This window comes from Sebastes umbrosus, chromosome 8 (genome assembly GCF_015220745.1).
Source record: "Sebastes umbrosus isolate fSebUmb1 chromosome 8, fSebUmb1.pri, whole genome shotgun sequence".
Taxonomy (NCBI): Eukaryota; Metazoa; Chordata; class Actinopteri; order Perciformes; family Sebastidae; genus Sebastes; species Sebastes umbrosus.
The window spans coordinates 5,056,519-5,066,783 of NC_051276.1; the positions used below are offsets into that span (position 1 = coordinate 5,056,519).

General features: G+C 38.9%; 1 protein-coding gene across 13 annotated transcripts in view; it reads right to left on the reverse strand.

Annotated features, from left to right (window-relative positions):
- The window catches only part of arvcfb (ARVCF delta catenin family member b), a 302,038-nt gene extending 292,692 nt beyond the window's left edge, over positions 1 to 9,346 (reverse strand). For 4 of the 13 annotated variants that reach the window (XM_037778804.1, XM_037778802.1, XM_037778805.1 and 1 more), the window contains exons 1-2: positions 9,200 to 9,346; positions 7,362 to 8,754 (exon numbers count right to left, since the gene is read on the reverse strand). The gene's annotated coding sequence lies outside the window, so the exon portion shown is untranslated. Of the gene's footprint in view, positions 1 to 7,361; positions 8,989 to 9,199 lie in introns of those variants that run through there. The other 9 variants (XM_037778809.1, XM_037778813.1, XM_037778810.1 and 6 more) reach the window with 6 other exon arrangements.
- Positions 9,347 to 10,265: the final 919 nt, after the last annotated feature.

Sequence of the window (10,265 nt, forward strand, 5' to 3'; positions counted from 1 at the left end):
GAATTTGTACTATGATAGTTTTTTTCTGATAATTACCACTCTATGTGATTCAAGAAGAAATACTGCATACATTTGGAACATGATTTCCACTTTATGCATTAAGCATATCATTTCATCAATACAATTTCTATGCAATACTGCTGCTGCTCTATAATTCCCATGCACGCTCTGTAATGAAATGCTACACTGAACATGAAACTATAATGAGGTAGGTATGAGGCTAATATGATTAATAACATAACACTGGCTCTCAATGTAGAGCGTAACCGGTAAGATATTTATGTTCATATGCAAAGGGTAATTTCAATAGGTCATTTCTTCTCTATTGTTAGTGCAGAAAGGCACATGGCCAAAACCAAGAGTGGAGTACTATACAGTAGCTTACACTGTGTGGGGGGTAGCAAGTCCTGTAAAAGATACAAGTTACACTAGTTAAGGTGGGTGGTGTGTGTATTGGCAGCTGGGTCTTTAACTGAAATTCTCAAATAAAAAAGACATACAGCGATCTATCCATGTTGTCTCTCAATAAAGAGTGGAAAGTAATTCATTGTAAGGACTTCTAGAAACAGAAACACATTTTGACAGGTCATAACAGGAAAAGCTCAATGATATTAACTCTCTGAGACCCACAATAGACCATTTTTAGGGGGGTACAACGAGGTACCCCCCTATAAAAGAGGGAGGGAGATAGCAGGTCAGCATTATATGTCACATAGAAGTGGTGTACATCATCTGAAAGTGGGGAACTTAAAGATTAATTCGAGATGCAGCTCAGCACTGTGTGTCAAGTTGTTCTAGTCATAAATCAGAAATAAACATGAATTAATTAATTAATTAATTCAAATACATTGCAAAAGTGTATAAGGGCTTAGAACATTATGATGGAAGTATATCATGACCATTCCCATGCTCTATTATGTCTCATAAGTTGTTGCAGCAATTTTTGAGTTGACATTTGCAGATTTCTGCAAGAATTGCATTTTTCAGTGACTGGATGGTGAGCACTTTTGTTCTGGGGAACTGCTCAGAAACCCCCTTATTGTACCTAGGAAATCCATCCATCCTCTGAGTGCTCTAGGTCTCTAGTTTGTGGTTGTAAAGTTTCATGAGGCTGTGATTATACTAGAGGTTACAACAGGTCATTTTATACAATGAGGTCAAGTTTCAAAATGGTCTCACTACAATGAAATGGCTATTATGGGGACTAACATCATCACACATGAACACAATTGGGCTCATTGGAACCACAAGAGTCTCAGCTTTACAGTAATGCCCAATTTTATGTAATTCCAAGACTGTTTAGGGACCACAGTATGCAGAAATATTCAAATACACCATTTTTGTTTAGGCGAAAATAACACATTTATACTGCATTCAAAACACTGCATGGTTTTTGCCCCAAACTGCATGTGATTTTCATAAAGTGGGCATGTCTGTAAAGGGGAGGCTCGTGGGTACCTATAGAACCCATTTTCATTCACATATCTTGAGGTCAGAGGTCAAGGGACCCCTTTGAAAATCGCCATGCCAGTTTTTCCTCGCCAAAATGTAGCCTAACTTTGGAGCGTTATTTAGCCTCCCTTGCAACAAGCTAGTATCTGGTACCAATGGATTCCTCAGGTTTTTGTAGTTTAATATGATACCTGTAGCTTTACCTCTAAACTGAACCTGCTACAGCCTCTGAAAGGATCACGGGTCTCAGGGGGTTAACAAGGGCTGCACTCAGTTTAACTTTACCTGTCCAGGCTCTGACTATTATGCGTGTTGACTCACTGACATGCACAATATAATTAATAAACTTCACTGGGACAGAGGCGCTTTGATGAGTCAAAATGTGTCTTGTGAAAAAAGAATTTTTGGGTTTTAGCAGAGTTTAGCAGTAACATATAAACTAAAATAGTATTCCTTTTTTATCTCTATTTTGTGATTGGAAAAATATAATGAAACATCATATTTGGCGTGCTTTACTTACATTATGTAAATCTGAATCTCTAAATACAAACTTTTTGTTGTTAGTTGTCTTTGCAGTTGTAGTCCCTTAATCCCTGTCCTTGTTTAACTGCATACTGCAAGATTGTGGGGCCATGGAATTAAGGCTTTAAAACCCTTAATTTATGGAGTAAAGTATTCCATCCAATTAAAAAAAAAATAATGACAAAGACAAAATACACAAGTGCAATTAATAGGGCTCCTGACAACTGAAGTCGGGAGAACATTCCCCTGTTGCTGCTGCTGGTGAGCTTTGTGGTGTGATTAAAATAGCTGGCTAGGTCAAGTAACAAATGCTGAAAATAAATAAATAAATAAATAAAACAGCCAAAAGAGCTGGGAGGATATTTCAGTGTGTATTTACATCAAATGTAAGCCAACCTTGTTGTTCAGACAATATGAAATAAGACTAATACAAACTATCTGAAAAATCTGCGAGGTAGTGTATATTTTATTCCTTGTTTTGTTCATTTAAACATTTTAGCGGATTAATCTTTAATTTAATGGACATACTAAATGCTTGAGTTGTCACTCTGTAGGTCTCACTGCCTTGAAGATCCAGCATGAATAGACTGAATCTCTGTTAGGAACATTGTTACTGGATACTCAATCCCTAGATGTTTTTCTCATGGTCTATTGCAGCGTATTGCAACTGTTATTGCAGTGTGTTGCAAAACCAATTAATGCACGAAGACTACTTTTTCTACTGTTTACTAGTCTCCGTTTTCAAGCGCCATGAGGACTTCTGATGTAAATACCAATATAAAATATTAGTTACTGGCTTGTTTTGACACAGAAATATTTTATGTCAGCCTTCAAAAACATGGGACTGTGAAGAATCAAAGACCTCTATACATCACAACACATAAAACAACCTTCTTGCTAAGTTATTTTTCTTACCAACTTGGTTCACATACAGTCAGGGAAACATTTCTCACAGGTAAGAGCACAGGGCCAGTCAGTTTCCGCTGCCCTCATGGAGCAGATACTGTGTAGGCTATTGTCTTGTTCCTGTACATAGACTGTATATAAAGATGGACGGCACGAAAGCTCCCCAGAAGTGAAGCCAAAGAGTATAGAAGCAAAGAGACGAAACCCCGGTGCTTTTTTGACAGTCAAATCTTTACATACAGTCTATGTTCCTGTACCATGAGGACATCACTTAGAACTAAAACACCAATGGCAGCATACAACTCCTCCATCTCTCCCATTATCGCTGAATGATTCATTTTAAAGGAAGGCTGAGTGAAATATAGAAGAAGTTCCTCATTATCCTACATTAAAATGTATACGGATGTTTTTGTAATGACTACATAAAAGCACATAAAATTGATTTCTGACTGACACATTTCTGGGAGGAGGTATGGTGAAGCAGGTGCTTTAGTAGCATTTCAGCCATAACCTTGCTCTATGACTATTAGTTTAATTGCTGCAGGAGCTCTACTGATCTGCAATTCTACTTGTGACCCACCTGTCTAATGAGTAGCCCCTTTTGCCCAATGCATGCAGGGATAGAGTGACAAAGCAGGGAATCATATTCAGATATAGTGCCATGACAAGTCAGGTCCTGCAGACTTGAGACAAAGGCAGGATCTGACAGTAACCAGCTTCTACATTTATATCCAAATTGTCAACATGCTGCAGGGCTGACAGTTAGGAATACGACATCTTCCTCAGGCATTGTGCTTCCTAATAAATTAGTGCATCAGAGCATGAACTGCTCTTGAGATTAAGGCTGACCTTAGGTCTTGTCAAGTCTGTTAGAAAAGTTACATTTCAACCTTTAAGATCGTCAAGTGCTGATACAAGAATTAGTCCCAAAATCTAAATTAATTTCAAAGAGACAGGCCCCACCTGGGCTCAGATACACTGGGAAAAGAAAACTATCTTTTTAAAATTCTCCAATAACAACAGTTATGTGCTTGCTATGTTTGGTTGGTCATTAATTGGCTTGTTAACTGGTGATTATAGTAGTGAATTTTTGCCTTTTTTTGCCTCAGGAAAAACTGAATATTAATAGAGGACAAGACAAAGTTGTTATATTTTGTGAGCATACAGGAAAGCGTGTGATAACTTAAGCAGGATTTTTTAACATTAGCATTCATGGGAAGTTCTCTTGTTTTCCCCCCGGTTACGGAGCATTTTTCAGTTTTCAGCACAGTAACAGGTGGTGTGGAAATTCTGGTCCTGTCCAGAGACTGCTCTGTGTTTGAGTTGCAAATATGTTGTGTTCCAAATGAGCTACTTCCTGATTGCCAATGAGCCCGAAATGTATTCTGTGAGGGTGAGGATGTGCTGACATCGACGCACCTGAGGAGACCTTTGCAAATATGAACTCATTTACGCCTATAGGCCTACTATAGGCAAAGGATAAAGTCTTTCAGGAGGGAAAGATCCTACAAACTGTTACAATTTAATGACGGCTGCAGGTAAGTATTCAATCTGTAATAACCAAGACTGAATAAGTAGACTCATGCATCAAAAAAACATATAATCATTCTGCAAGCTTCTGATGTAATTTGGCATTGGATCTAAAACCACCCAGGGCAGCGGGGCTTCACTGTTGCACTGTGATTCTCATTCTGTCTGACAATGAGGAGACTGAATGGCCTAAATTCTCAGGTCCACATGTGAGCAGTGCAACACCTTGCCACAAATCTTGAAATCTTTGAGATAGAGCTCATCAAAAAATAGGTTTTGCAGCAATGATTCCCCTTATTTAAGTACAGGTTTACATAGTGCATATACATATTGTGAAGGTCCTTGGGTGAGTTGGCTGGTGAAATCTGGAGCACCTGGCATCAGCGCTCAAAAGCCTCCAGTGATCAGTGTGGATCTGTTGCTTTCCTGCACCTGCAACCCCTTTTTTCTGGTTTTGCTTAGCTTTTGCTTCTATACTTCACAGCACCCCACACAACACCATCCACAGACACTTTCTATATTTCATTTCATATAAAAAATTCAAAACGTGGTATTGCATGTCCATTTCTCACGTCAGCATGGCCCTACAGGCAGGGTTTTGACAGTATGTGAATAACAGAAGTTATGAAATGGTCATTAAAGTTCACCATCTTCCCTACACAGCACCCTGTGGCAACTGGGTGCAAATCTGCTATACACACTGACCGGAGTAAACACTAATATATGGACCAACATGCACATTATTGAGTTTGTTAAATCTGCAAACCACACCAGGTTTCTTCTAAAAAATGTATCTGTATGTTAAAAAATTATATATTGTTTCTGTACTGACATTAAGGCTGTTATAGCTGGGCTATTGCCCAGTATGTGTCACTTTCCTACTTTAACCCCTTAACACTCCGATGGCCCGCCAGTGGACCCAGCCACTATTCTGTCTTTCAGAAGTTATAGCGGGCTCAAGCTAGAGTGAAGATACTGGCATCATATGAAACTATAAAAAACCTAAGGAATCCATCGGTACCAACCATGTCATACTAGCTTGTCGTGAAGGAGGCTAAATAACGCTACAAAGTTGTGCTAAATTTTGGTGAGGAAAAACTGGCATGGCCAATTTCAAGGGGATCCCTTGACCTCTGACCTCAAGATATGTAAATGAAAATGGGTTCTATGGGTACCCACGGGTCTCCCCTTTACAGACATGCCCACTTTATGATAATCACATGCAGTTTGAGGCAAAACCATGCAGTTTTTTGCATGAGGTACAAATGTGTTATTTTCAGAATTGTATAAATTGGGTATCACTGTAAAGCTGAGACTCTTGTGGATTCAATGAGCCAAATTATATTCATGTGTGATGATGTTAGTCCCCATAGTAGGCACTTCATTGTATTGAGACCATTTTTTGAAACTTGACCTCACTGTATAAAATGACCTGTTGAAACTCTACAGCCACAAACTAGAGGATGGATGGGTTTCCTAGATAGATTGACAATAAGGGGGTTTCTGAGCAGCTTCCAGAGCAGAAGTGCTCGCCATCCAATTGACGAAAAATGCAATTCTCGCAGAAATCTGCAAAAGTTCTTGATACCAAATCGCAGCATGGCTTTTTCTTTGATGTTCCTCAAGGTCTTTGCATTTTAAATGTGGTATTTTGGAGGGATATTGATGATTTTTTATCAGTTCTAGAATAAAAAATGGTTCAATTTAGCACCAAATCTGTGTAACAAATGGTATCATCCCAAAAATTCCTGCAACAATTTATGACACATAATAGAGCATGGGAATGGCCATCAAATACTTCCATCATAATGTTCTAAGCCCTTATACACTTTTACAATTTATTTTAATTAACTGAATAATTAATTAATGTTTATTTCTGATTTATGACTAGAACAACTTGACACACAGTGTTGAGCTGCATCTCAAATTAATCTTCAGGTTCCCAGCTTTTAGATGATGTACACCACTTCTACATCTACTAAAAAAAGAGGGCTGAATGGTAAAGGGGGTAGTCTACATTTGCCACACTAACAGTAAACCCGACTGTAACCACAAGCTTCTTACAGCAGGGTGTGAGTTCAGTATTGCAAAGGTTCTGTATGGTGGACATTAAAACTCAACAACAAGCAAATGCAAATTAATTACACACACATCATGCTCACGGTTAATTGCTTTATGTTTGCATCCAACCACAACCAGAGGCCATTAGTGCTATATAGCCTGGTGTGGAAAAAGATGAGCGGGCAGCAAGGCCAATCAGAGTCCACTGAGAACTTCATGTGAGGATCCTAATGTTCCTGAGCTCAGGTCGTCCTTTAGACTCGTTCAGTCATTGTGGCGGTTCTTCACATGGGACTTGAATCCAGCACCATTATAACCCAACACACCATCATCAGTCCGGCCACTGACAGCCGCCCCCTTCTCCTAATAAGGTCATTAAACCGGAAGCCTCTCCATGGTAACTCACTCACAAACAGGAGGGGCAAACAATGGACCAGCGAGGATGAGATGATTGACAGCTCGTTGCGGCTCGCGCTCGCTGCCTCTGACTGCATCCATTAGATAAGATAAGAGCTCACAACAACAACAACACGAGAATACACACAATATATGACGTTTTTATCAAAGTATTTGATACAATAAGCTACTCAACGGCACAAAAATCTAGTTCCCGCCGCCGTATGACATTAACAACACCGACTATTTAACACAAACCCGTTATAAATCTTGTCTAACACACCGGCTCCGTGTTTCCTAATCAATACGCCTCCTCTGAGCACCTGCTCACTCATCCGGGTTATTTTCAGCTTTCCCCAATGTCACTTCACATTGTTATTTCATTATTATTACTATATTGTTGTCACACCCTCCTCAGGAGTAGTAATGGCACAGGATAAAACTTGGCGTTGTAGGATAATAACATGAAAGAAGCAGTATTGAGCTCTTATTACCTCAGTTTGTCCTAGTGTTCATCCTCCTTCTTCTTTAAAGCGTAGAGACTCTCCGGTGTGAGGTGCAGTAGTCCGAGCCTCGGCTCACTAACGCTGTTCTGGATGTAACTATGCTGCTGCGGAGACACGAGCCCGTTAAAATCGTCCAGAGCTCAGACTCGAGCCTCTAGTTGTCAGGTTGCTGCTGCTGCTGCTCGAGCGTCCTTTCAGTCACGCGCCACACGGAGAAAAAAAAACCCTGAAGTATCCTATAACTGATTAAAAAGTTACTTCCTGTCGGTCTCTACTCAAAGCGACTAGCGTTAATTATCACTAATTAGTGAGTGCGACGGTGTGTTGTATGAGAGGCAGGGCAGCCTATATCCTCTCATCCACCACACTGCTGGATGATGCTGTCGGTCACAGCAAAGTGTCTCCGCCCATCACCGCTGCACAGTATTGGACCACATTTAAGATTGTTTTTTTTATTGTTATTTATCTGCAGAATTATGAATTAAGTAATTTCCTGTTATTACTTTAAATTGTTCTCATTTTGGTAAGTATAGTCAATGCTATAGGCTACTATTGAAAAATATTATACTCGCCCATTAAATGCCACAAAACACGGAATATCAGTGTGTCACTCATCATGCATCAGTTATATTTTATAGTATTTTATTTTATCATCTGTTCTGTCTCTAAATGTGGTACTCTATTGTTATGTTGGTACTGTGGCATTGTCAAGTCAGCACAAATACAAGGAAAACGTCTAGTGAATATTTTTTCAACGTAAAAGTTCTCTTAGCCATGCAAATGTAACAGTCTAAATATGCCTCTAACAATAACTAAACAAATAAATTTCAAGGTCTGGGATTACCACAGTAAATCTTAAAGTGATATCCTGGTTCGAGGATAAAGACAATGTATTTACACTGAATATTTAATTGGTCTTTGGCTGTAGATAATGATTGACTTCACTCAGAGAAATAATACACAGACACACAATAATTATTTTTCTGTACCAATATTATTGAAAATTTCAACAACCAACCCCCACATTAACTCAGAATGAAAAATAATAACAAATGAATAAATAAAATTAAAATAAAAAATCTGGCCAGAAAATGTTTAACTTTTGCTGCAGCTTTAGTCTCTTAATTTAGTTGTGCACAACTACAGTCCTTATTTTAGTTTAGTCCAAAAGTCATTTTAGAGGTGGTCTTCCCAATCCCAAATGATAGAAAGATCTTACTGGTGTAATAGTAGGAATGAAAGCCAAGTCCTGCTCAGGCCTGGAGTCCAGAATCCAGATCTGCAATCCACCAGCCACGGTCGCTCCTGGCTTTAGGAATCTATGCAGAGTGGAACGGCTCCTCTCCTCCTTCACACCACGACACCTCTCTCAATGTCCGGGCTATTTCAACAGAATAAAGTAATATCCCCAGGTCTGGATCTTATGTTCCTTTTCTTACAGAGAGCTAACTTATCGTCTTCTCCCTCTACAGCATGCATCGAAAAGAAAAAACACACTGCGCAGCTCTTAGCTACAAACAGGCTAGACTCAAACACATCACACCTTCATACATGTTAGCTAAAAGTCAAACTTAACCACGGTAAAATCATTAAACACTGGCCACATAGCTTTATAAAATCTAAACTAATAGTATGCAACAACAGTTAGCATAAATGTCATACATTGAAAGACAACACACACACACACACACACACACACACACACACACACTATCTCCAGGACGAGCGGTGCGGCTCATCTGAACGTTTGTATTCACTACTATTGTACGGTAACATTTAGTTTTAAACTAAAAAAAATGACAGTTAAACAAGAAATATGAGCTTACCTATTTCAACAGAATAAAGTTTTCAGACACCACGTTGTAATATCCCCAGGTCTGGATCTTGTTTTCCTTTTCTTACAGAGAGCTAACTTCTCGTCTTCTCCCTCTACAGCATGCAGCGAAAAAAAAACACAACGCGCAGTGCAGCTGCCACCTACAGGTCATTACCACCAAGCGTTTGCCAACTGCTGCAAAAATGTTGAAAACAAATGACTCAAGCAAAACAAAGTGGCTTTAGTCTGGTCTATCTGTGTCTGATTAGGCAGTGAAATAGAAAATTCATAAATCAATTCAACACTTTTCTTCCAAACTTAAATTCAAGTGAGTTTGTAAAATTAAACTACATGCCACATTATGATAATTATGATTATGATGATAATGTTGATGAAGATTTTGGGTGGGTTACACAAACACCAGAGTAAAATATATAATATATATATATATATTATATATATATATATTACAGTACAATATAGTGTGTGTGTGTGTGTGCGTTTGCGTTTGCGTTTGCGTGCAGAGGAAATCAGCAAACAGCAAGTGGTTTAGATTTTAAGATAATAGACAACCTTCAGAGTGGTATGCTTTTTGTTAAGCATTGGATTATTCATTCATTCATTCATTCATTTATTCATTTGTTTGTTTATTTACGTTGTCCTGTAGGCCCTGAATGGATGATGATGTAATCACACAGCACTGAATCTTGTGCGTCAGCCTTGGGACTGAAGTCGATGTAACGTACATTTCAGTCAGAGTAATCAGAGGCAACTCTGATTTGGAGCATAATGCATTGAAAGGTTGATCCTTGTACCTAATTAAAGTTATTAAATAAAAAGCTGTGTGCTCCAATTTTGCTCTGGTCTCAACAAGCCAAGCCTAAATCCATATTTTGAATAATTGCAGCAAACGCATGTATATAATATCAATGCTTTTATTTTTTTAACTAACCGGAACTGTAATTATTACTGTTTACTGTTGGCTTGTGGTTGCCGCAAACTGACCAATCACAGCGAACTTCAGAGCCTTGTTGGAAGTGCACTCGTTTTATGTATTTGTAGTACCGGGGTGGGCG